The sequence below is a fragment of the Neomonachus schauinslandi genome, chromosome 5 (genome assembly GCF_002201575.2).
Source record: "Neomonachus schauinslandi chromosome 5, ASM220157v2, whole genome shotgun sequence".
Classification (NCBI taxonomy): Eukaryota; Metazoa; Chordata; class Mammalia; order Carnivora; family Phocidae; genus Neomonachus; species Neomonachus schauinslandi.
Genome location: NC_058407.1, coordinates 68994444 through 69021737, shown reverse-complemented (window position 1 = coordinate 69021737; position 27294 = coordinate 68994444). Strand labels below are relative to the sequence as shown.

The following is a 27294-nucleotide window of genomic DNA, read 5'->3' as shown; positions in this document are numbered from 1 at the left end:
TTCATCTTCCCTGAAATTTCTTGGAACTCATTATTGGACACATCACCCTTACCTCTCCTATAGGAGGACAGAATAGGAGAATGAAAATGGAAACTAGTCACATGACTGTCCTACTCTGGGATGTAAACATCTCAGTTTGCCTTGCCATTGTGATAATGTTCTGTTTTGTTGACAGTATCACCCAGTTCCCTCCCTTGGGGTGAGCACTGTGGCCATTGGCTGCCACTGTACTGCCTAAGACTCTTCCCTCCAGGCTCCTGGGCTCTGGCAGTGACCTGAGTGCTCCCCTGGGACCATTGCTCCCAATTCTCTCCACTTGCTCCTACTTCCTGAGCAGGTGTATTTCATCTACAGAGCATTTACTGTTGAGCATGACTTTTTTTTCTCTTCAAAGTATTAGTGTTTTTCCTTTTATGAAAAAGCTTTCATAGATTAATTGCTTCCTCTTTTGTTATAAAATTTCTTGGAATGTCAAACGTATTGAGGAGCACAAGCTCTTTAACTCCTTTCTGTCTCAAGGAATTAAGATTCCCAGCAGACTGCAGACTTCCTCCCTAGTATGCTCTCTGCTTTGGCAAAAAATTAACAAGTAGTTGAGTGATGAGTTAGTAATACTCAAAGTAAGACTCCAATGTTTTAAAAATCCATATTTTAGCCATATAGTGTTTTCCATCTTCTTTACAAATATCATAGAGTTTCAAAACTAACTATCCTTCTCTTCAAGTAAAATTATGAATCATGCAATAGAGTTTATCTGTATATTTCTCACTATTGGTAGCTAAATGCACATACCCTTATCCGCCATATGAATAGCTTCATACTTTTAGTTACAAACATAATCACAGATCTTTTATTTTTTAAATTTCCTTGATCCTTACATGCTATATTAGCAGAAAGTCTAATTTCCTACCCACTTCTTGTCTAAAAACTCTAAGGGCTATTGAAAGGGCTCACTACATCTTATCTTTTCTTACTAGCATGTACTTGTTTTATTTTCCCAAATATCCTGACAGATAATACTTGTCCACTACTGTGAAGGATGATTCCATTTCCTTGGTAATTCAGTAAAGGGTGCCCTGTGCATGCATGAGCTCCTATGGGCGCAGCTTTAGTCACTCATCTCTTTTAGTTCAAATTTCCCAGCAGCTCCCACCACATAAGCCTAGAATCCTCATCCTCCATTTCTTTCTGGCAACCACATGCATTCCACTGGGGCCATTCCTCATACCCAGAACTATTAGAACTCCCCTTCAAAGGGACACTGTCTTCAGCAATCCCAAAGTGATTTCCTGTTCTCTGCACCTTGATATTGCTGGCCATTTTTCTTGTTAAAAAAGAAACGCACATACTTCTGGTGGGACAATGCCTTCAATGGGATATCTTCTCATTTGTGAATGGAATGGTATTATATACATGTGTATATACTTATACATACACTTATATATACATATGTATTTAAATGTGTGTGTGTTGATTTGAGCTCATTAATTGACTAAAAAAATACCTGCTAATTGAGTACCTATTATATACCAGCTACTAGATATAAAGATTGTAAGGAACAATCTCTAAAGAAATGTAGGAAATCATATAAGCAATTCTGATCCTGTCTGATAAGTACTGTTTCAGAGTTATGCATGGCATACAAATACCTGGAACAACATGCAAGGATAAATTTTACAACGAAGGAGCAAATTCAGTAGAATCATGTTGTTATTGGCAGATTTTACTCCATAATTAGGCCATGAATATGTCACTTCCGTCTTGGGTTCCTGAATACAGAGAATTGTTCTGTGTGTTTTGGTTTTTTGTTATTGTTAAGTTTTATTTCTAACAGCATACAGATTCTAGTTTAGTACTTGCATCTTTATTTCTGGTTAAAGCATACAGTATAATCTAAATAACTATATATTTTATAAGGCTTGAATGAATGGACACATTGCATTTTGGGTAGTGATGGTATAGGGAACCTGTATATTGTCTGTAGAGGTTTGTGATCTAACTGTATTCAATTTAACTAAAACTTCTGGCACAGTCCATTTGTTACATTCAATGAGATTATTTGTCAAAACATGAGCTGACCACCACTTAAAAAATACAGTGTCTTATAGCTTTGTAATAACAAGCACCAGGAAGAAGTAAGCTTATTCTACTCTTTTTCGTATTGGCATCCATAATTCTATATGAACACTGACAGTGGCAATCATAGCAAAAGATCCAAATGGTGTCAACCCCATGCACATACGGACATGCAAGTTATTTAACAAAGTTTCATTACTATTGCTCTATTTTGACACAAAATCTTGATAAAAGTTAGAAATCTTGGGGTTTTTTTTTTAGTGATAAAGGAATTATTGTTTTTAAATGTTTTATTCTATTTTGGATTTTTATTATGAACATTTACATGAAAAGGGGAGAAGAGAGAAAGAAAAAACACTTCATAATTAGAGTATAAGGATTTTGAAGATTTATTTGAGAGAGAGAGTGCGAGAGAGCGAGAGCATATGTGGGAGTTGGGGGAAGGGCAGAGGGAGAGGGTGAGAGAGAGAGAATCCCACGCTGTGCGTGGAGCCTGACTTGGGGCTGGATCCAGGACCCCGAGATCATGACCAGAGCCAAAACCAAGAGTCCGACATTCAACTGACTGAACTACCCAGGCACCCCAGTATATAAGGATTATAATCTATTTTTTGTAACCAAAAATGACTGGCCTGTTTATTAAGTACTTCTGGGAACTTCATCAAACGCTGAGCAACACCAGAAATACCATGAAAGTGGTTTAGACCCATTTTACTTGTGTGCGATTGTGTGTGAGTAGGTCTGAAACACTCCATAAACAGGTCTTTACATAAAACTTCAATGACTAGAGGTTCATTTAGCAAACTGTGAATAATTTTGAGTGGAATAAATACCTTAATGATTTCAGCGATTGCATGATGTCATCTGGGGTGGGGTCAGAGAAGGGTTTGGAAAGAGATCAGGCTAATATTCACCTCAGTCATGCTTAACCCAATGTCTGCGTTTAACAACGATTTTCAAAATATGAGAATATGATGCCATATTTCGCCTATTGTGATTCCACTTGAAAACTTCAGTTCGATGGGTACCTCTTTTGCAAGCCGGAACATTGCTGGGGAAACGAGCAGTGCTCCAGTCACAAGCACTAATAAAACGATTAGGTCAGAACGGACGTGTGTAGGCAGTCTTGGGGGCATGTGTATGCACCCTGTTGGAGGATAGGTTTTGGCAAGATGTTGGCAAGATGAGCAAGTGCTGGGCAACATGTTTACAGAATTCGCAACAGAGCCTCCAGGAGAGCACCGACAGCAATATTTACTCAACACTACTTTTCATTCTTTTAATGTTCTTTCTCCTAAGAAGAGGTAAAGACAAGGCGTTTGGCATTTCTTTTGTTTGGTTTTAAAGTAACAGCTACCTTGTTAAACCTCAAGTTTGACAGTGTGCGCTTGTAGGTCAGGTTATACTAGTTCAGCTTTGTTGACTTGTAAGTGGGAGGAATTCAAAGAAACTCCCTGAAGTAAAGCTCAAAGTGAGAGCAACTTCCCAAAGTATGGGGAAAAATTATTCCAAAAATAAATAAATAAGACTGCAACATTTGGTAAAACTTATTTCTCCCAACTTCTTGAACCGTATTTGCTTTATTAGTATCCAAAATTATGGTTGTGTCAGTTCCGCAACTGATAGTGGTTTGGTTCAAACCAGAGTCAGCGGCAGCTGCAAAAATAAGGAAACATCTCGTCTGCCACCCCGAGAGGATTAGAGTGTAACTCCCAGCAAGCCAGCTTTATGCAGCCAATCTCGGGTTTATCATGTAAGAATCAAAGTCACATGTCTCTGCATGAGCCATGTTAGCTGAAAACCTTCCAGCCTAATAAGCAGAGAAACGTAACTACAAAAACCATGAGGCTTTCTACATTTCAAGGACAAATGAGCGAGGGAGACATTTTCTTCTTACAGAGCAGTTTCTACCCCAGAAGCCTGTCCCGTCCCATTCCGGCAGCCCTTAATTGCCCCCTTACCTCTCTTCAAAAGTTCTCCAACGAGAAATTGGTTAGGTAGTTGCTTCCAGTAATACAGGGCTCTCCTCCGAGAGAAGTGCAGTCTGCTCTTTAGCCTCTACTGCTAATTCATAACCCCTAGACTAGTGTTCAAATGCTTTTGAACCCATAAGCACAGCAAGAAATCCATTTTCATCCAGATCCAGTATACATATAAAACTGTAGTGAGAGCTTCATGAAAAATATTTACCTTTACTGCATGTGATGCACTCTGTTAGTTTCCATTATATTGTTTAATTTTTATATGGTTTTTGCAGACCACCAAATTGACTTCACTACATACAAATACATCATGACCCACAGTTTATAAAATACTGCCAAAGTTCATTACTTTTCATGTCCAGCTGTGCATCAAAATCACCTGGGGAGTGTTCTCAAAACAAGAAGCCAGGGCTGGGGAGGGGAGAGTGGGGAGTGACTCAACTAAAAGAAGGCAGACGGTTTCTCCCAATTATTTGCTGTGTGACCTTGGATAAGTTACTTAAGCTCTCTGAGTTTCAATCTCCTCACGTGCCAAATGATAATAGAATCTCCCATACAGATTTGTTCTGTGTATGTAATGAAGCAAAATGCTTTGGTAAAAAGGCATTAATACTATTTTTAATAGTTAGGTTGCATTACTGATGTCTAACGGGGTTTTTTCATAACATGCCCTAATCTGCCTTACACACTGTGCCTTTCCTAGAGCCAAAAGTGGATTAGAACTCAGCCACCTCATTAATACTTTGCTGGGCTACTAAATTGGAGGTGCCTAAATAAGGTAATAATGAGTTGACCAAGTCTTAACCTGATTTTGGCCCCCACTAGAGGTATTAATGAGGTGACCAGGTTTTAACCTGTTCTTGGCCTCATGTATATGTTGGTTTTCAAAGCAGGTGAGAACCTGTTTTTAAAAGGCTATTAAAACATCAAATCATGAGCCTAGTTTTTTTTTTTTTTAAGGGAACATGAATGAGAGATATAAAGGAAAGAACTAGAAAGAGTTCATCACAAACTCCTAATATTAATCATTCACTTTGCCTTGTACCCATTTTCCCAAAGAACTAATGTAGATAGCAATTCACATTAAGTAAATATTGGGCTTCTCCCGTGAATAATTTTCAATCTTGCACAATATTCTAAATCCATAGGTCCTAAATTGAACCAAGTAGCAAGTATTTATTGGAAAAACCAACACTGACCACACTCAATTAAGTACTATGAGGATACCAAGAAAATTTGAAACGTAGTCCCTTCCCTCAAGGTGCTTACAATCCACTTGACAGAAACTGCTTTAAAAGGGTATTAATAGAGGGCGCCTGGGTGGCTCAGTTGGTTAAGCGACTGCTTTCGGCTCGGGTCATGATCCTGGAGTCCCTGGATCGAGTCCCACATCGGGCTCCCTGCTCGGCAGGGAGCCTGCTTCTCCCTCTGACCCTCCCCCCTCTCATGTGCTCTCTCTCTCTCATTCTCTCTGTCTCAAATAAATAAATAAAATCTTAAAAAAAAAAAGGGTATTAATAAAAACCTTGAAGCACAGTAAGACCGCCAGATCAGGAGACCATTGCCATTGAAAAGAGAGTCTGTTACTCACAGTTCCCAAGCAGAGGAGGACACACACACAGCATGAAGGGCCACTCCAGGAAGCATCTGTGGGGAGGCAGGGAGATGGAGGGACTGCGGGGCAAGAGGCTTTGGTGCAGTGCCTACGGGAAGAAACAGGTGAGGTTGGGTAAGCCGCTGTATGATTGGCTAGTTTGAATCATTTGAGCATATTTAAGACATAGGAGCTCTCTCTCCCTAGTTGTCTGACACCTGACTCGGGGGCATAGGTAGATAGTGTAGTCGGAGTGTAAAAGCCCAGTGAAGGAAGTGGTTGGAGGGGTGGGCTCTGAATTGCTTGGTTTGTATTTGAAAAACCATCTTGCGGGCGAAGTTGTTTACCACTTCTAGGAATTGACTAAACCTAGGGAGGAGGTCTCTCCGGGGTCAGCAAAGCCCCAGATGTCAAAGCACCAGGATACAGAAAATAAAAGACATGGTGAATACAGAAACAACCCAAAACTTGGATTAACAACACAGTTTACCACTAATACGTGTATCATATACCAAAAGAATAGAGGAATTTAGAGAGAGAGAGTTCTCAACCTTGGCAATACATTGGAATCACCCAGAGAATTGTAAAAGTACTACTCAAATCTCTATCCCGGATTCTGACTTAATTTGTCTTGGGTGCAGCTGGGCGTCAGGAGTTTTAAGAGCTCTCCAGGTGACTTTAGGGTACAATCTAAGTTAAAAACCACTAAGTTAGAGCAAATGTGAACAGGACAGGTGGAGACAAGTGTATTTGGACCTTTAATACCCTAAAGCTGGCCAGTTTATGCCTTATCTTTTGCAGTAGACAGGAGGGACAATAGAGAAGATAATAGAGAATAATGGATTTAACATGTATTGAGTAACTGTTACGTGGCAGGTCCATTTTAGTACTTCAAATACATTATCTAATTTTCTCCTTAAAAGCGTAAAAGAAAAATAAAAATTCTTCCATTTTCCTGAAAGGAAACTGAAACCCAGAAAGGGTAAAGGATTTGCCTATAATCCACAGCTAATGTGTTGATAAGTACATATTTCTTCTCTTCCAAATTTGAATCAGTTATTTTTTTTTAAAGAGGAAAGACTGTTTTCTCCCCAAGTAACCAATATTTTTCCTATCTGATAAACCAAACATAATGTTTTCCTTTGTATCCAATTTTAAATACTTCTTGCCTTGACCAAATAGCACAGAGAAATCTGTGAATCTTGACACAGTCAATATTTATAATCTTTTTTCTGTCTAGCATCTCAATTTCTGTTAGGCTTTACCCCACCCTTGCCCTGCCTGGTTATGGCTGGCCCGGGAATGACGGTAGCGGGCATGGGACTGGGGCTTATCTAACCACGGGACTCCGATATTTTATCAGTAATGATTGGGCTAAGGCATGGTCACGTGACACAAGCTGAGCCAATCAGAGGGCTTCCACGGAGACTCCGAATGTAGGTGCTGGAGAGTGTGTTTATTCCTTGCGGACTGTAGGCTGTAAGCACAGAGACCAGACCTTCCTTGATATCCTGTCTCAGGCATGACAGAATGAGGCCAACAGGAAGAGAGACGAAAAAACAAATAGATGTTTAGATAGATCCAAGAGATGGATAAGCTGCTATTATTGTTTGAGCTTCTGGATTTAATCAGGCTTAAATGCAAACATCTCCACCCATGGACTTAACAATTGTACGACCCAATAAATTTCCCTTTTACTTAAGATGTTCTGAATTGCTTTTCTGCCATTTGCAACTGTTACTTACAGAAAAGTACACATTATTTGGGGCACAGGCCTATTCAATTTAATGGAAGGTACTCAGTGAATGAATTCAAGAAGAGTGTGAACTAGAGTGTGCTTTTCTTATATGGACAACTATTGCCTTGCAGTTTGCAGGTACTCCAGATGAAAGTGTAGTATAAGACTGTAGGGCAAGTTCAAAACCAATGATATATTATTTTGGAATGAGGCTTTAGAAAAGAAGACCTGAGATCCCAATGACAAATCAGCAAGTTAAATTCAATTACTAATCATCTGCTATGTGTCAAGGAGTATGAATTGTACAGGGAGGCTCTAAAGCTGAAGAGGACATGGCCACTATTCTCACTGGGGCACCTGGGTGGCTCAGTTCGTTGGACATCTGCCTTCCACTCGGGTCATGATTCCCAGGGTTCTGGGATTGAGCCCCATGTCAGGCTCCCTGCTCAGCGGGGATCCTGCTTCTCCCTCTCCCTCTGCCTGCCGCTCCCCCTGCTTGTGCTCTCCTGCTCTCTCTCTCTGTCAAATAAAATCTTTAAAAGAAAAAAAAAAAAGCTCACTGCTTGTGGGAAAAAATATGGACCCAAAATAACCAGTGTTTTAAGGTAATGAATACATGATATGTTGCCAAATAAGCAGTATGAAAATATTTTAGAGCTACGTATGTTCAAAGGAATGAGCAATAGCCAGGATGGAGGCGGTCAGGAACACGCCTTTTTTTTTTTTTTTTTTTTTTTTAAGAGGCCCTGTAAGCCGACCTGTGCCTCGCAAAATGAGAAGATTTGGGAGAGAGATTATCTTTGCCTACAAAGAGAAAATTCCATACAACATACTTGGGCTCTATCTGAAGAATGTAATACTAGATTTTATTAGTTCAAGAATCTAATACTAGACCAAAGGAAGTAGAATATAATGTAGCATAAAAAACATCTCTCTACCTCTACCCCATACTATTATTTCTTGGTTTTTATTCTTCAAAGTGGGAAAAAAATCCCAGCCTTACTAAAAATATAAGTTACATAATGATCCAGACAGTCACGATTCTTGCCTGTTAGGGGTTTTAATCTATTCAGAAATTTCGGGAAAGTAGAAAAGTCATGTTTTGAGCAATACCCAGGGGACAGGGCACCTCATTCAGGTTAAGGAAAGTCAGAGTAGGATGTTTAGAGAAAGTAGCATCTAAACTAAAATTTTACGGAAGGCCAAGTAGGAGTTAGCAAAGATTCTGAAATGAGAAAAAAGTGTGACATAGTTGAAGGAAGTTCAAAGTGGTGATAGCAAGGTACCTGTGAGAGTAGAAGGGGTAATGAATGAGTTTAAACTCTGTAGAGGAAATAAAAGGCATAAGGCTGCTGTTGTCCATGAGCATGGGCCTTTTGGGCTCCCTGACACACTTTCAGGGAATCTGTGAAGTCAAATAATTGTTATAATAATGCTAGTACATTATTTGCCTATAAAAGCTCATTTTCTTATGAGTGTATAGTGGAATTTTCTACTGTACATTTGGCAGATCTACATAAAAGAATGAACCAATATGTTCCAAATAACAAGTCATGATGTTAGAAAAAGCATGCATGGATTAAAAAAACATATTCAAGGTGCAAGATAGGCCAATGTAACAGACTACAAAAAAAAATTATGAATATGGCTTCAGAATCTAGATGACAACTGACCTTTAAGAAACTCCCACTTTTGGGGCGCCTGGGTGGCTCAGTCGGTTAAGCGTCTGCCTTCGGCTCAGGTCATGATCCCGGGGTCCTGGGATCGAGCCCCGCATCGGGCTCCCTGCTCCGCGGGGAGCCTGCTTCTCCCTCTGCCTCTGTCTCTCTCTCTCTCTGTCTCTCATGAATAAATAAATAAAATCTTTAAAAAAAAAAAAAAAGAAACTCCCACTTTTTGAATTCTGAAAGGATAGTATGAAAGGATAGTCATAATTATCTAAAATGGCTATTAAAATACTCCTTCCTTTTCCAACTCTTTATGTGTGAGACCAGATTTTCCCATATACTTCAACCAAAATAACAGATCATAACAGATTGAATGAAGAAGCAGATATGACAATCTAGCTAATTTTGTTAAACCAGACCTTTAAAAGAGGTTCAAAGTATAAAACAATTCTACTCTTACAAGTAATTTTTTGGGGGGGGGGCGGGAAGGATGTAGTTGTTTTGCATAAGAAAATGTTTATTACTGTTATTATTTTTTTGAGTAAATTAAATATTCAACTTTTTTCAGTTTTAATTTTTTTTTTAAAGATTTTATTTATTTGACAGAGAGAGAGAGAGGGAGAGAGAGCACAAGCAGGGGGAGCAGCAGAGGGAGAGGGAGAAGCAGGCTTCCCGCCGAGCGGGGAGCCTGATGCGGGGCTCGATCCCAGGCCCCTGGGATCATGACCTGAGCCGAAGGCAGACGCTTAATGACTGAGCCACCCAGGTGCCCCTCAGTTTTAATTTCTAAGCTAGTTAATATAAATAGATATAACCCACATAAGCTTTTTAGGGTCCTCATAATTTTTAAGAGTAGAGATTCTGAGACTAAAAGTTTGAGAATGAGGGCCACAGAGAGTGTCACAGGGATTCTGTTTCATGTCTCTTTGAGATCTCTTCTCTTCTTGACCTTGTGTGATTGATGCGCACTCAGTAAGCCCATCAATAAATGTTGAGTCACTTCACTTCCATTCACTCACTCCCTGTGTCTAACTGCCCATTGTTGTAAGCCTGAATAAATAAATGGATCTTGCTTTCACATCACTACCAGCTTCTATTTGTCCTGAATCCTCATTTCCCATTGATAATGCATCAGAAGTAATAGCCGCTATTAGGACAATTTAAGAGAATCATGTAAGGATCAATAAACAAGATCAAATTCACAAATGCATCCATATCTCTGTCATGATAAAAGCTGAAATTAACTGGGGAGACAGTGCTGTTTCCCTGTGGTTTTGAGCATCTTACATTATAAGAGGCAAGACTAAGAACATAAAAACATTAGAATATTTAAAGGTAGCAAAAGTTATGACTTGTTCTCCAACTCTGAACCAAATACTTGTGGAAAAGATTATAATGAATAATCCCTTATCTTTAGGGGGAAAAATGTCTGATTTCTTTCTCTTCTTTGAAGCCTCTGATGAGTTCTGGCTGTTTGCCCCACATTTTGATCTTTGGATAAGGATGTTGTCCTCCGGGCTCCTTTCCTTCTGAGGTCCACCAGGAATGTCTGTCTGAAGGCTTTTACTGGGATTTTATATTTAACACTTGGCGGGTAAATGATTTCAGGAGAAGTGTAAGCCTCCGCTCACATGCAAGCTCTGTGAGCCTCTGCAGAAAGTTGGACTGGACATGGACTCAAGCGGCACCAGGGGCGAGAAATGACATGTACAGCAAGCGCTCAGCGCCGGCTCTGCCCCTCACCGCCGGCTCTGCCCCTCACCGCCCTCCTGGCCTGGGCCGGGAGGTCCCAGATGCCCCTCAGTGGGCTGGTTCAAAGGCAGCATTAGGCTGCCCTTTGGAAAGGGTAAGGTCCTCTCTTTGCAACTGAGTTGAGATGACCTCATTCTTTTCAGTTACAAATTTTGGCGATTTTGATTCCATGTTATCAGTCAGAGGCCATCGTTCCTTTCAAGTCCAAATCTAGCTTCTGCCAAATTTTGATGAAACAGAAGTCTTTCTCGTTCTTTTCAAGTAGTATTTTTTTTTAAGGCATGCTCATTTCAGATCGAATTAAAATCAAGTTTAGTAGCAAAAAATGTTTGTTCTTCTTTGAATTTGTTTGTCAAAATCCCTTTAAAGTGACACATACAGTAATCTTCCAAAAATTCTCCTTTCCTGCTCGCTTTTATTTATAAAAAATAGTATGTTTGTATCACTGTCATATATTAAGTTTTCATTTTTTCCCAAGCCTTTTTAAAATGTATTTTTAAAAATGCAATAAGGATGGTTAGTCAATCCTTTAACAGCTGAAAAAAAAAATTATGCACAATTATATATGAAATACATGAGTGCCCTCTCTTGTCCACTTCAAAGTAAAACAGTTTTAGTAATCAGAGAACTTTCTCTCTGTGGTGGCAGGAAACAAAATCAGCCCCCTCTAATATAAGCGAAGTTATTTGTCTTCCTTCTTTGAAAATCTGATCTATAAATGCATGACATAGTCCATGGAGAGGAGTGAAACTTATTGGAAGAAAATGAATTTTAAAGTAAACACAACATTCTTTCTGAGAAGTTAAAATGCTAGCCTCTTTGAAACAACGCTGGTACCACTTTTCATTTTTCTTTCTTAAGTCTCAGGGGGTATTTCTGAATTCGAGTTAACCTGGCTTTTAAAATGAGTTTAGTTTTCATTTTGACTGAAATGATTGCACTGTAAGCAAGTTCTAATTTCCCAGGATGTGAAACCTATAAACAGTCATATTCTGATTTTTACTTTTTTATTTTTTAACAACTGAAGGAAAAGCAACAAATAAGCCGGTTGTTTGGAGCCAGTTATTTTTTATATTGCTGCTCAGTCACGAAGCTGCACAAGAGGACATGCTATGGTGCTATTACTTTTAAAGTTTACTTCCCATTTCTATAGCCCTCCAGTCTTCCCAAGAAGTTAGTGAAGTGGACAAAATGTACATAGGTCTTCGTGCCTGGTATGGAAGGCCGACTTGGGGTAGAGGTTTCAGGATAAAAGGATCTTAGATCTGAAGAAATTGAATGACCAGGACTAACATTCATTCTACAGTCAGTGAGGGTAAGGAGGAATGTTCTGCTGCAGTTTCAAGAATCAAGCCATTTCAATAGCAGTTCCTTGAACGTTTTGAGTAAGAAAAAGAACATTTGGCCCTGCTTTGTTGCCTCCTAGAGCCTCAGATGAAATAATTTTCATCATAAATTCTTCACATCCTATGAAACACGTTTCCTGAAGGCATGAAGGGAAGTTGTATTTAATGGAGAGGTTTTTCGAAAGAGCAGTGCAGGTTTCTAAATCTAAGAATCTAGACCCCTCTCAGCTCCCATCCCCCCCCCCCATAGTTTTACACTCCTGTCAAGTGCGCCATTTGCCAAATGAGGTATCATAGTGCTACTATCACTGCGAATGTTGTGTTGACGTCCATCAGGTTGTAGACAATCCTGCTGGGGATTAGATCTCTCCACACTGCATTGGAGAGGAGAGTCCCTCAGTAGCTGGCCTGTAGTAACCATTGGCAGAGTCCAGGATTACATGCTCAAAGATGATGGGACGTTCATTTCCTTCTAGAATATGCTGCTGGTGGTGTTACCTGAGTCATTTCAATATTCCACTTCATAAAGAAAGCCTGCCAACTATGGTAAAAGTGAGATCACCAGTAGGAGAGGTGAGCCAGCTATTGTGCTGTTATCAGGAAAATCCACATAGTGACCAGAGTTACCTTTACAACTACCCTGGAAAGCAGAACTAATTATCGCCATTTTACCCAGAGTAGTTAAGTAACTTCACCAGTGCACGTGGCGAACTCCACTGGATGGAGCTAGAGTTTGACCTCAGCGGTCTAGCTCCAGCGTCTATGTCATACCTTAGCTCTTCTCACCCCACTGAGCTACTCTTTAGGGCTCTGCCCGAACACCACATCCTCTCAGAAGCTTTCTCGAGTCTCTTAGTTGAGCATCATCTCTCTCTTCTGAACTCTCATAACACTATCTTTGGTCTTCCTCTAATGCCAACTTGCGTCTGGTGGGTTTATTGTTTATCCATTTATGTCTTCGCTCGCCACCTAAATTGTAAGGTCATCAGGGCAGTACCCAAATGTAATTCATTTTTGTAGGAAAGGACACTTACAAATCGGGTAGGTAATTCACCAAACAGCATTTTAAATAAAGTTATTGGACCGATAAGCTCTCATCAGTCTATTCCTTCATTCTACTAATATTTATTAAGATCCAATGATATGGCAGACCTCTTTCTGGGGGTTGCAGTGATAAGTCAAACTGCAGATGAGCTATTATGATATAACTAATAGATTAACTGTTCCAAGATTTTGAGTCACAGGTCTTCCATTAATGCACCTTTTTAACTAATGGTTAGTTATTAATAGAAAAGTAGTTTGCTGATTGAACTTACGCCATTCTCGACAGAGTAACTCAGAGATTGTTCATTATATGTAAGGAACTTCGTTTTAGTTTTAATTTTAGTATAAAATTTAGAGGCAATATAGACAGAAAAAGGAAACAAATCATTTATACAATAGCAATGGACCAACAGTGCAAATAATATAGAATTTTCTGATGTTAAGATATGGATAACCACTTGGAAATGAGCTTCAGATGATATTGTAAAAAACTGGCAGAAAGCATGCAGAGACCTGGAGCTCTTAAGAAAAAATGAACCAGGATCCAGTTCTGTTTCATTCATCCAGTAGATCAAATATCCTCCTTTATGGGTTCAATTTGACTGGGAATTTAACATTATTCCTTTCTGGGTGAAGCTCCCCCCCCCCCCCCCCCCCCCCCAGAACTCTCTTTAAGGTGCTGTTCAGACCCAATCCTGTTTATCAGATAAAATTAAACCGAGTAGTCTCAAGTTGTTTTGACTGCCGATGGATGAGATTTGGAAAATGACAGTCTGGGGTCCATGAGAAATTGGTTATGTTGACTTGATTATGACTGTGTGTGGTACACATGTTGATTTCTTCTGCTTGGTCCATCTCAATGGATAAATTCTAGCAAATTCAAATTTGCAAAACAAAATAATCTGACAACTTGTAAGGGTGGGAAAGGATGTTGGTTCATTTCCCTAAAGACTTATCTCATAGAGAAGCCATATATTATATGAAAAAGAAATATAATTCAACATTTCTCTGCCAGAAAAGGCAGCCACATTTTTTATATTGTTCCAGGAAGAAAATGATCTTTCTGCAATTTCCATTTACTCCTTCCTTACCAAGCCTAGGACTTTACTCTTTTGGAGATGGTGATGGTATTGCAACATTTTCAGGAAGTGAAACTTAAAGTACAAAGAAGTTTTATTGCACAATCCCCCAGCCTCCATCCTTTTTCTCAGTGGAGACCCACTGTTGTCTTTAGTTTCTCCGCTCTGGGTTTTGGCTTCCTGGTTACCTACATTCTGTTTCTGTCATGTCTGACCCTTCACCGAAACACTGTGGTGTTCACTGTAATAACAGGTGGGCCAAAATGAGCTCACGCTGATTAACATAGAGCATGTAATTTCATAGGAATTTTATTATAATTGAGCAATAATTCTTGGATACCCATTTTTAAAATTTATCTGGAAAGCAAATTAGAGTAGAGTATTTCCCCAAGGCTTCCAATAACATTATCTGTTTTTAGGAATTCTTATTCATGCTGGTACTCTAAGCTAATGAGCTCAATAGTCTTGATAAGAAAAAAGATGAAAGAGGTAGAATTGTTTAAAAGTTATTTTTAGTCCAACTCTGGGTTTATTACTATAGCAATGTGTCTCTATTGTGCTACCCTAGGGCATCCAAAATAACCAGAGTGGAATGGGTAGGAAACTAAATTAAGAACCAATAATCTGCTAAATACCTCCATTATTCTACCCCTATCCTCTTTCTATATTTCTTTCTTTATTACAGGAAGGGTAAGCAATTAGTTCTCCCATTCAGTAGCTTGCTGTAGGTTATTTTCTTGTTTGTTTTGTCCTGGGTAGGTTGCAAAAGGGGATGGCTATCGGGAAAGGGCTCAGGGTGGAAAGGTGAAAAAGAAATATTTATTTGTTCCCGTATAGATATTAAAGTATGCTTTACACACATCCTCTCATTCAAGCCATGAGTCAGTTAATACTGCCTCTTATAAATGAGCACACTGAGTTTTTAAGAGGACAATGCATTCCAATCTATTGTTAATAGTTTTTATGTGTTTAAATGCTACAATTCCAAGCAGAGATTTATGCAATAGAAACAGTTTTCTTCCCCATTCTTCTCTCTCCTCAGTTGCTCTCCCAGACGCATGCAAAGACACACTTGTGTGCGTGCACACGCTTAGAAAATTATAGACCTATACCCACAAGGCTCAGGAAAGCCTACCATCCTGAAGTGGAAATGCAGTTAAGCATCTCAATTTGTAACCCCTAATAAAGCAGTTGAACTCTCAATATGATTAACAATTAACTGCCCCAAATGGTACTTCTTCACCCCCTCACGCTAGGCCTTGTCCTGTTGTTCTTCACATTCCATGGAGCCATCCCTACCCCTCTCACATCACCAGTTCTTCGAATGTGTTGTCCCAGCCAGGCTGGATGATTTTCCTATGGATTCTAATAAAAAGTCAAGGCGAGCAGGCCTGGCCTTGGGGAAATGACTGGTAACTCTCTCCACACAGTATAAGACCTGTCGATGACAGAACAGAACATTTGCTTTCTTTTCTTTGTTCATTTTGTTATTTCTCCAGCAATCCAATGAGCTCTTTCTTTCCTAATTCGCTTTCTGCTCAGCGGCTTATCAACGTTGTCTCTTTTAAATGGCATAGATCAAACAACGCGAGATTGTTGTCAAGAGAAAAAAGTTAAATCGTTTGGGGAGAAGGTAAAATAGTTCTAACTAAATCTCTGCTGGGCTTTGGAGAAAACTAAAATATGCTCATTTTTCTTTCAAATTGACTGGCTGGCTTCATTCTTCATTTCTAGCATGACAGTAAAGTGCATTATTGTTATTATTATTATTATTATATATTTTTTTATCAACAGCATGGTGGTGCTTAGATAAAGCAGGGCAACCCTAGTCAAACTTTTCCCCTTTCGGACAAAGACAAACAAAACAGCATGCTTTGTCAGTATGGATTTTTCTCCACCAAGATAGTCCTCAGCTCAGTTCTATGTAAATGTTATTAAACTCCACATTAAACAGCATGTGTGTGTGGGTACTGAGCCCAGAAGTGCTTGACAGCTAATGAATAAACATATACTTTATTTCTAGCAAGTGTTTTTTAAGGATACGGTGCCTGAATACTTTTTGGCAAAAAGACCCATTTATTTTGTTTAAAAAACACATATGCTCACATGGAAACGCAAGTAAACCAGGCAGAGGGTATCATCCAATTCTTGAGTCTTGAAGTAAGTCAGTGTCTGATGATTTTGCCTGAAGCATGTCGGGGACTAAGTCCCGTTCAGGTCAGAGAAAACACTGCTGCAGCACTTCCTGTACCAATCCCACCGCTCAAGAGCCTGGTGTCACTTACCCGTCTCAGGCACTCTCCGGAGTGCCTTGCTCTTTTTCAAAACACAAGCACTTGTGAATACAAAGTTCAAAGGGCTTTCCAAAGCAGAGCCATTTAGCCCTTATTTGGAAAACGAAACATGGTTAAAAAAAAAAAAAAAAACTCTAACAAAGACAGCAGGTATGCTTAACATAGAGCTTAGAGCTAGAAGTTTCATCCCATCTCTGTGTGTAAGTATCTTTATTCGTATTCCTTGTTGGCTCACATTATTTTACAGCTTCATGAAACATATATGTGCCTAGATTAAAGAGTTTACCTTCTTTTAGCATCATGGTAAAATAAAGGATTACTTTTATTTTCTTCTATCTCACTATTACTGAATTTATTCTCCACATTTCCATAATTTATCTGGGGGATCTCAGGTGGTTGATAGCCGAAGATATTAGCACAGAAAGCTACTTACTCTAAACGTACAGCATGAAGTTTATGCATCCAAATGGTGTACGGGGAGCTAATAAAACTCAAACGGCAAGTGTATGCGGAATTTTCAAAAACCAAGACTACTTCTAACCACACCATAATCTCTCCTGGTTTACCAAAATAAGAGGAACTATTGTGGTAACAACTGCTTTTATGGATGGCTGAAACTTACATCACCCACCAAGTACAATGCAGCGTTTGGGAGCCGAATCCCTGAACCGATGAGGACCTGCTCTGAAGGAAATCCAGGGCAGTCACGGCTGGTGACCGTTCTGTGGACAGTGTCCTGGGCTCATCTTTTCATCATCACCTTGGCACTGGACCTGTGATTAACAACCGGTCAGCCTGGGTCTGTGAGCCTCTTAATGAACTCTGAGCTTTAGAACAAAGCTATCATTCTAAGGAGTAGTTTAGTGTGTTATAATGAACTGAAGGAAGGCAGAAAGTAAAGGCAGGGAGACACGGGCACTCTGCTGGAAAGCACGGTCATTAAAAATAATGAGCAGTCTTTCACTTCCTTCTTTTTATTAACTTTCTGCAAAGGACAACCCGACACTTTATTATTTAGCACAGTCTCCACTTTTACTAATATCCGTTAGCAGATGGCTAAGAAATTTTTCCACAACATGCTCCATAATACTTAGAACCACCCTGGAAAACACTCAGGGTCTTTTCCTTTCCCTTTTTTGTTCTGTACATCTTAGAATTGGCTTTTCCAATAACTGCCTCTAAGCTAAACAAAAATTTGCCATCCGTCTCTACTTCTAAAAAACCCCACAAAGGTAGCATTTTAGGTGGAGAGTTGAAAACAGAGGGCAAGGACAAAGAAAAGGACTTCACGTGCTCATCCTAAAGTACTATTCGTTCCAAATTTCTCCTTCCAATTGCCCATGCAGTGCTAATTTATGTCTAGGAAGCTCTAGGAATGGTGTTGACACTTAATTGCTGGCACCGTTTTGTATTCAAAATTCTGATAGGAGAGGAGAAGGCTGAATGAACCGGATGGTTGGTAAAAGGCCAGAATTTTAGTCTGGAAGAGATTTCTAGAATGAATTATGAAGCTAACTGCTCTGAGTTAGTACTTTGTTCCCTTGGTGCCAAATAGCAGAGCTGAACTCTGATCTTTTTCCCTTGTAGTTAATAACTTAAGCCAAGCTTGTGATCAAAGGGAAGGAAGCACAACAGCTGAGACCCAGGGAAATTGTTGGCTTGACCAGAAGTCTCTGTGACTTGTGGATCCAAGTGACTGAAGGTTTCTATTAAGCAGAGAGTGAGAGAGGAAAGTAGTATTTGAACACCTATTATGTATTGGGCACGTGCCAGGTACTTTATTTACGCTATGTCATTTAGCTCTCACACTCACCCCAAGTAATTAGCTTTTTAATCCATGAGTGATATATAGAAAAGTTAGGATTCATCCATCCATCCAACCATCCATCCATTCATTCATTCAACAAATATTTATTGTGCAATATAACCATGTTCTAGGTGTCATGCTGGATGCTGGGAATACAATGATAAATGAGACAGAGTGTTTTCCTTCACCGAACTCACAATTTAATGGAGATGATGGAGATTGCATAAATATTCAGAAGCCTGATGAGCATTACAGAAGGGGCAGCAGGTGCTTGAGCAGGTAGGTATAGAGAATAGAGGATTTACTCAACTATTCAACACAGGATTATTGGAAGGCCACAGGAAGCACTAACTTTGAAGTTTACTGAAAATGTTTATCTTGCTCTTCTGGAAATGTTTTTGTATCTGTGTTAATACATAGACATGTGACTATTGAATTCCATGTAACTGAGGGACTGAATGTTTTATTTTATCTAGTTTTAATTAATTTAAAATTTAATTATAATAGTGATAGAGGGTTGGTAGCTACCGTATTTGACAGCATAGAATTCCCATAGGGCTGAGAGTATTTTTGAAACTTGTCTTCTCTACCATTGCCTTTGGAGAGATTTTGGTATGAATCAGTCTAGGAAGCCTAGGGAATTTGTTTCTGTTGTAGTTATATTGAGACCCCCTCCAATTTACAGGAGACTTATATTTCTGGGGTGGCTCCAAGGAAGGTATAAAGTAGCTCTAAGAAACCAACTCCAATATAGACTCCAATTAGAGTCAACCCCAAATAGATCTGGATGAGTTCTTATACCAAAGTATTCTGCTGGGTTAGTCAATCTAGAAATAATTCAGCATTGGGTCATTTCAAGCAAGAGCAGAGTCCCAGGTTACCCTGCAACCCATCAGATATGGTGGGTCCCAAGCTCTGCTTTAGTCCCAGTTAGAGGAAGAGATGAAAAGGCTGATTAACCTCTGGTATATCAGTGACATAAAAGGGAAGAGGAGTCAAGTCTTCCCCAAGGTCAGAGCAGTAATTGTAGGAAAATATCACACACGTGCACAAAAATGGAAACACGGGCACATATATACTCACAGGCGGGCACATACACACACTTGCCTTTGGGTGTGGTTGTCTCTATCAGAGTTGGTGATATATGCCAGACGTGCATTTTTTGCTGAGGGTTTTAATCAGGAGCTCAAGTAAAAGAGTGGTTTAAGCCTAAACAGAAATGGAACTGAAAATGCTTTAGATCCTTTTGCCAAAGCACCTACTTATTATCTGAGCTTGGTTTAGGTTAAAAAGAGGCTATCTATCAGGCAATAAATAAAATTAGTCTTTCCAGATACTTAATCATTTATGACAAAATTTACTACTTCGCTGCTGACTGAAGCTCCCATATTTGATCCGTCATTTGGCTTCAGAGACATATTCTCTTAGCTCCAGACTACTTTTTAGAATAACATACAGTCAGATATACTTCATATTGCCTCTTGGATGGAAAGAACTATTTGTCTTTCTCTACCAAACGTTATCTTCTCAGCCAGCCACTTGACCTTACAATCCCCCACCCCCACCGACTATAAGATGATGCATCGTGCTTCTGACATTACTGCACCTTATTACTCACTCAGGCCATGACTGACGGACTACTGCCCCCAGGCTTGCCATGCAATCTGGCAGCCACATCAAGAAGCAACAGGAATCAGTCACAATTATCTCTTGCTCTATTCTTACAGAAAGGAAAGGAGTCAGACCATTAAAAATATGATACATATTGTATTTTCGTATGCTTGCTAGTTGCCAATTATATTCTCAGAAATTGGTCTTATGCAAGCACTATTCAGCAGTAAATTGGCTTGGTGCATGACTGACCTCAGATCATTTCATGAGATAGTAGCAATAAAAGCTCCCATTTATTGAAAGCCAATAATGTGCTAAGATATTTATTACACACATTCATCATTGTATTCAGTTTTTACAACAACCCATAAAATAGGAACTATTATTCCAGTTTTTCAGGTGACGAAACACAACATCCATGGGCCAACACAACTCGTGTAAGATCACACAGTTTGGAAGTCACAAACCCATTAACTCCTGTACAACTCCGTGCTCTTCCATTTCACCAGCCTCTCTTCCTGTGAGTCAGGTCCTTGGGAGGAGGGAGGTAGAAATGAAAGGGACAGAGGGGCAGGGCAGAATGCCTAGTTATCTCATTTCTTCAAGTTAGTGGAAAGTGGTAAAATGGCTGTCTTTCAACATATGTCCCTTACCTTTGCCTAGCACAATGAGGTATTTATTGAATGAGACACGTTTTTAAAAATCTGTTCTCAAATATTCATCTGAAATATATTTTTGAGTGTGTACTATATGCAAGCATTGTGTTAAGTACTAGAATACTGGAGAGAATAAGAAAGAAAAGGTCCTTGCCTTTGAGGGCTTATATTCTGGTAGAGAAAAGAGAAAAAAAAGAAGAAAAAAAAAAGCACGGCAATGAACAATATAATTCCAGGTGGTGCTGAAAGGTGTGAAGAAAGTAGAACAGAATGATGTGATCTGAGGCCCAGGAGTGACTCTGAGGGGCAGGAGTGCTAATTCAGACGGAGTGGTCAGGAATTGCTCACTGGGGAGATGGCCTTTGAGCTAAGAGCTGAATGCCAACAAAGAAGCATCAAGATCTACGAGGATCTTGATGTGCCAAGGAGAGGATGCCAAGCAAAGGGATCATCCTCCTGCATGGACAGTAGGGGAGGGGAGGAAGCAAAGATGCTGCTTGGAGTTTGGTTTCAGCAACTGGGTAGGACATTCGCCATTCACAGAGACTGGAAAACTTGGAGGAAGCAAGCGGTATGAGGGAGAAACGAGTTCTATTTAATTTCCAGAAGACATTACTGTAATGCTTACTTTTACCAGGTAGACCGAAAAAAAAATCTTCACTCTGGTGATTTTATATGAAGATTTTATACATTTAGTGAATCCGTCAGATATTTCCATTTGAAACAAACAAACGAAAAATACAAGAAATGTTTGTAATTACTCTTTTATCATTAGCTTGATTTTGAAGTTTCCCAAAAGGTACAAACTTCAAGTAATAAATAAATCAGTCACTGGGATGTAATGTCCACCACTATGTCTATAGTTAATAATACTGTATTGCATATTTAAAGTTGCTAAGAGGGACGCCTGGGTGGCTCAGTGGGTTAAGCGTCTGCCTTTGGCTCAGGTCACGAGGATCCTGGGATCGAGCCCCATGTCGGGCTCCTTGCTCAGCCGGGAGCCTGCTTCTCCCTCTGCCTGCCCCTCTCCCTCTCCCTGCCCCTCTCCCTCTCTCTCTCTCTTTCTCCCTCTCTGACAAATAAATAAATAAAATCTTTTTAAAAAATAAAAGTTGCTAAGAAGGTAAATTTTAAAAGTCTTTATCACAGGAAAAAGAATTTGCAACTTTGTAAAGTGACAGATGTTCACTAGACTTATTGTGGTGATCTTTCACAATATATACAAATATCAAATCATTCTGCTGTACACCTGAAACTAATAAATTGTTACATGTCAGTTATAAGTCAATTAAAAGATTAGCTCTATTTTACCAGTTTTAATATAGGAAAACAGAAATCTTTGGAAATGTCATTTGCACTTTTTCAGACTCTAGAGTATTTTTTAACTACTCAGTAGCATTCCTGAACATGCTTTTTTTTTTTTTTAAAGATTTATTTATTTATTTATTTGAGAGAGAGCGTGTGTGCGCACTTGTTCAAGTGGCAAGGGGCAGTCGGGGTGGGGAGGGAGAGCAGGAGGAAGAGAATCTCAAGTAGACTCCTTGCTGAGCAGGGAACTCAACACAGGGCTCAATCTCAGGACCCTGACATCATGACCTGAGCCAAAATCGAGAGTTGGACACTTCACTGACTGAACCACCCAGGCGCCCCTGTGAACACGTTTTGAAAAGAAAGTCTGTGTTCAATCAAAATTCAGTTTTTTGTTGGATCCACTCAAAAAGGTACATAAAAGTTCATAAGAAAATTCCTTTTTTACATGCACCTATATTCCTTAAACTCGAAGATTACGAATTGGTAAAATCTTTCATTTAAAAATACAATGACTGGGCGCCTGGGTGGCTCAGTTGGTTAAGCGACTGCCTTCAGCTCAGGTCATGATCCTGGAGTCCCTGGATCGAGTCCCGCATCGGGCTCCCTGATCGGCGGGGAGCCTGCTTCTCCCTCTGACCCTCCCCCCTCTCATGAGCTCTCTCTCTCTCTCATTCTGTCTCAAATAAATAAATAAAATCTTTAAAAAAAAAATAAAAAAATAAAAATAAATAAAAATACAATGACTTATAAAGTCAGTTCTGGAAGACACAATGTCATAGCTACATTACTACAATGCACTAATTACAACAGATGTGGCAAGGAAGAGACTCATCCATCCTTCGTGGGGAAAGGAGTCAAACCTCTTAACCCAGTCTTGAAAGACAGTGTTTCCTTAGCAGCAAATTGTTGGTGTTGTGGGAAAGACATCCTGGGCCAACACAAGCACAAAAGCTTGAATTTGTGGGGGAGCACAATATGCCACATAATTTAACCTTCTCCAGGAATATGTACCTTAAAAGAAAAAAAAATCATTTGAAAGCCTTGGGCAAACAATGGGAATCATGGAAAAAAAAAAAAAAGAAAATCAAAGTAATCACCACATTAACAAAATAAAGATTAAAAAGAAAAAAAAAAGAAAGCCTTGGGATCTGATTTCTTGAAGTTTTGTTGAGTTTTTTTTTTTTTTAAAGATTTTATTTATTTATTTATTGGAGAGCGAGCGAGAGAGAAACAGCATGAGAGAGGAGAGGGTCAGAGGGAGAAGCAGGCTCCCCGCTGAGCCGGGAGCCCGATGCGGGACTCGATCCCGGGACTCCAGGATCATGACCTGAGCCGAAGGCAGTCGCTTAACCGACTGAGCCACCCAGGCGCCCCTAAGTTTTGTTGAGTTTTATAAAGCTCCTTTTCTTTCCTATATTTAAAACTATTTCAGAACATCAGAAATTATAGCAGAATTTTAAAGGTAGATTGACTTTTCAAGTCATTACTTACTCCTTTAAAACTATTCCAAAGATATTATTTGATAATTATAAACTTAATTATCACTACTTATTTGGAGAGATAATCATTTGTTGTCAGCGTTCTGACATTTTAATAGACAGAACAAATGACAATTGGCTGAAGTTTTTATTTTTTTATGTTTTTACTTTTTTTTAAGATTTTATTTATTTATTTGAGAGCACACGAGTGGGGGCAGGAGAGTGGCAGCCTCCCCACTGAGCAGGGAGCCCAGGAACCTGACATCAAGACCTGAGCCAAAGGCAGACAGACACTTACCCAACTGAGCCACCCAGGCACCCCTGAAGTGTTTATTTTTTAATTAAGTATTTTGGATTTATGCAATACTATCCTCTCTAATTGTATCATTTTTTTTAATATAAATGCCTTGTCATTGTAACTTTTCATGTACTTGGGGATTCTGCAAGTAAAAAGACATTCAGATACAAACTTAATTTGAATATAAAGAGTATCTTAACTAGTTTCTTGGCCTAATGATTCAATCTCCCTAAGTTATTAGGAATACTGATTCTATTTAAAGATAATTATAAAATCTAAATAATTTAAAGCCTGTATGACTTGGTCAATTTCTGCTGGCTAGTAATTATAAAAATTAAAAATATATATTTGCTAATGATAGTAGTCTAGATAAATTCTAATTTCCCTTCTATACTTAGATTTAGCTGGTAGTCATTGTTTATAGAGTTTGATGATTCCTCGTTATTCTAATTGTGAATGCAGTAGAGTATGCAAATTACCAGAAAAATCTCCTACTGACAATGCAAATGAAACATCAGGTGAGTGGATATATTCTTTTGTGTCATTAATCAGTTGATTAAATTGTCCTAAAATGCAAACTGACAGGGCTGACCCCACCTTCCAACCCTCCAAAGAATCATTTATGTTGCCAATAATGTAGCCAAGACAATAAAGCATATTCTGTGTGTTTCCTTTTAAAAGCCTGAAGGCTTTCAGTTATCCTTGCGAAGAGCCCATACTATAGATCATCTAGAATAGTATTTATAATAATAGCATTAGAATCCCAAAGCAAAACCTGGAGTGAGTGAGCTGCTCAACATGCAGCGCGATAGTAGATGAGTTTTCCAGACAACAGTTCTGAGGAAGAAGACCTGTAGGAAAAGAGAGGGAAGGATTTCAAGCATTGTTTTCTTTTTTAACTTGGCTTTTCTACACTCCTTCTACTAAGATGCCATTTGTACATACAAATCACTTCAGTTTATTTTCAAAACCCACAGAGAGAGATATTGTTTTGTTGTGGTTACATCCTAGTCAGTAGAGGCCCAAAGCCTCCCATTGTGAGAGGAAATGAAGCCTGGCTGAGTCTTTAAGAGGCCTCGGTATACATGTGGCTCCTTTCATCTCAGGCTTGTAATTGCTGTGATTCAGCCCCAGACTATTTCCAAAGGTAGCCTACTGAGAAAATCCTCAGTATCTAACCCAAGATACATTAAAGAAGTTTGGTCCCACAAATGAAGCAAAGATGGCATTTAGGTTAACAAGCGAAAGGGCAAAGTCACTTCCCTCCCTCATCTGAAGCCGTCAGTTGTCCCAGTAAACTGCATTGCTGAAGTCATCCCCCTACCTGGAGAACCAAGGCACGTTGATAAAACACAACAAGACATCAAGACAGATCAGATCCCAAAGCTTCCAAATGAATTTTTTTTTGAAGGTGCATGTCCTGGAGAAGGTTGTGTTGTAGATTACGTTCTCTCGGTAGTTCATGTATGCGTGCCTGTGTTGGCCCAGAATGCCCTTCCCACAATCCCAGCACTTGCCTGCTAAGGAAATGCTTTTCTTCCAACATCGGACTGAGAGTATCCTCAAATCAGATTCCCTTCTCCTAAAGGGTAGAGGATTGCCTTCCCTCTCACTACCATTGTAGCAAGCGATTGTTATGGGTGTGTTACTGTTTTGCAACCCGGCCTTCAGATCAGATGCCACCATAAATTCCCTGAGGACGGTGGCATTCTTGCCCCGTTTGCATCCCTTACACACAGCACGGGCTAGACCTAAGTAGGTATGTCATGAACTGAAAAAGCATGGTCTGACCAAGTATTGAAATTTAGATTCGGAAAACTTGATCCCTCCAATGCTGATTCTAATGTCTTTGGGTGATGATCCATTTTCTGACAACACTATCAAGTGAGTACAAACGTGTCTCCCCTGAATGGGGCATTTAACCACTTCAGAACTGCAGATGTTCCTTAGAAACAGAAGAGGAAACAAACAGCTAAGGCAAATGAACTGAAGAAGGAGGGAATGATATTACTAAACAAAAAAGAGTAATGTGAAAAATCTTTTTTTTATTTTAAGATTTTATTTATTTGTTTTTGAGAGAGAGCACAAGCAGGTGGGAGGGGCAGATAGAGAGGGAGAAGCAGACTCCCGCTGAGCAGGGAGCCTGACCCAGGGCTTGATCCCAGACCCCGAGATCATGACCTGAGCTAAAGGCAGACATTTAACTGACTGAGCCACCCAGGCGCCCCTAATGTGAAAAATCTTTATAAACTGTCAGCTCTTACACTGTCATTTTTAGAATATCTGACAAGGCTAGCAGATTTCCCCACCTTCCTTTATTCCTTTTTGGGCACTGCAACTGCAGATTGCCTAGAAAACAACATTTTGGGTTATTTGGGAGAAATTATTCCATCCTTCTTTGTAGAAATATATTTTAAGAACCTATGGGGGACATTGCTACCCTTGTACCATGGTCTCTCTAATGCCTATCCTTGCTTGTAATTAAACATATTTAACAACTGGAAATAGGAATGTAATATAGAAGTAATTGCTAAATCAAAAACATTTGAAATCTTTCTTATTTTTGGAATAAACCAATGTACAGATAATATAGAATTCCTTGCTAAGTGATATGAGTCATTGTGCCCATAGATCATCAAAGCATTCTAATAATTCAAATCATTTGTTGAATTTTAGAAATTATTGGTGGGCTCTTTTGTTTGATGTCATTGTTACTAGTTCAAAGATGCTGCTATCTGGGGGCGCCTGGGTGGCTCAGTTGGTTGGGCGACTGCCTTCGGCTCAGGTCATGATCCTGGAGTCCCTGGATCGAGTCCCGCATCGGGCTCCCTGCTCGGCAGGGAGTCTGCTTCTCCCTCTGACCCTCCTCCCTCTCATGCTCTCTGTCTCTCATTCTCTCTCTCTCAAATAAATAAATAAAATCTTTAAAAAAAAAAAGATGCTGCTATCTGAACTACAACTGGACAGAGGGAGCCTGATTTCTCCCCCATTAAATTGGTAGTATTTGGTTCCTGCTGGTACTGTGTTGCTGCTGGTGAGGGGCTGGGCACTCTGAGTCTACATCCAGACACCTGACCCAACCAGTGTCACTCACTACCGTCTGCTCGGTTATGTGCCTTGCCACCCTCATCAACTCTGGGCCACTCCAGAGCAGCAGATGAGGGACGTGGATGTTTCTGTTATTGGCCATCTCAGTCCACTCTGCAGCTGCTGAGAGTTGCCCTCACCTGCAGGCACTAAACACCTGGGCTCAGTATCCTACATCATTTACCATCTGGTACAGAAGCCCTGTATTTCACTACTCGTGTGGCCAGGATGTTTGTAGAGGTGCTTACCAGCTGAATAGCAGCACTGCCCAGCAGGCTCGGGTCTTCATAGGTAACTCCATGGTGAAAGTCTAATTTTCTTAAATTAGCCAAGTAATCATCTAGAGCCTGCATCATAATTTCTAGAAACTTGGCTTTGACACTCGTGAACTGAAATGAGAAGGCAAAATAGACAACTACTTACACTGTCCAATTTCCATGAATCAAATAAAAATAAGTGCTTAGTACAAAGCAA

General features: G+C 39.7%; 1 pseudogene; it reads right to left on the bottom strand.

The window, feature by feature from the left end:
* Window positions 1-27294, bottom strand: part of LOC110593586 — a 144414-nt pseudogene that overhangs the window by 107893 nt on the left and 9227 nt on the right.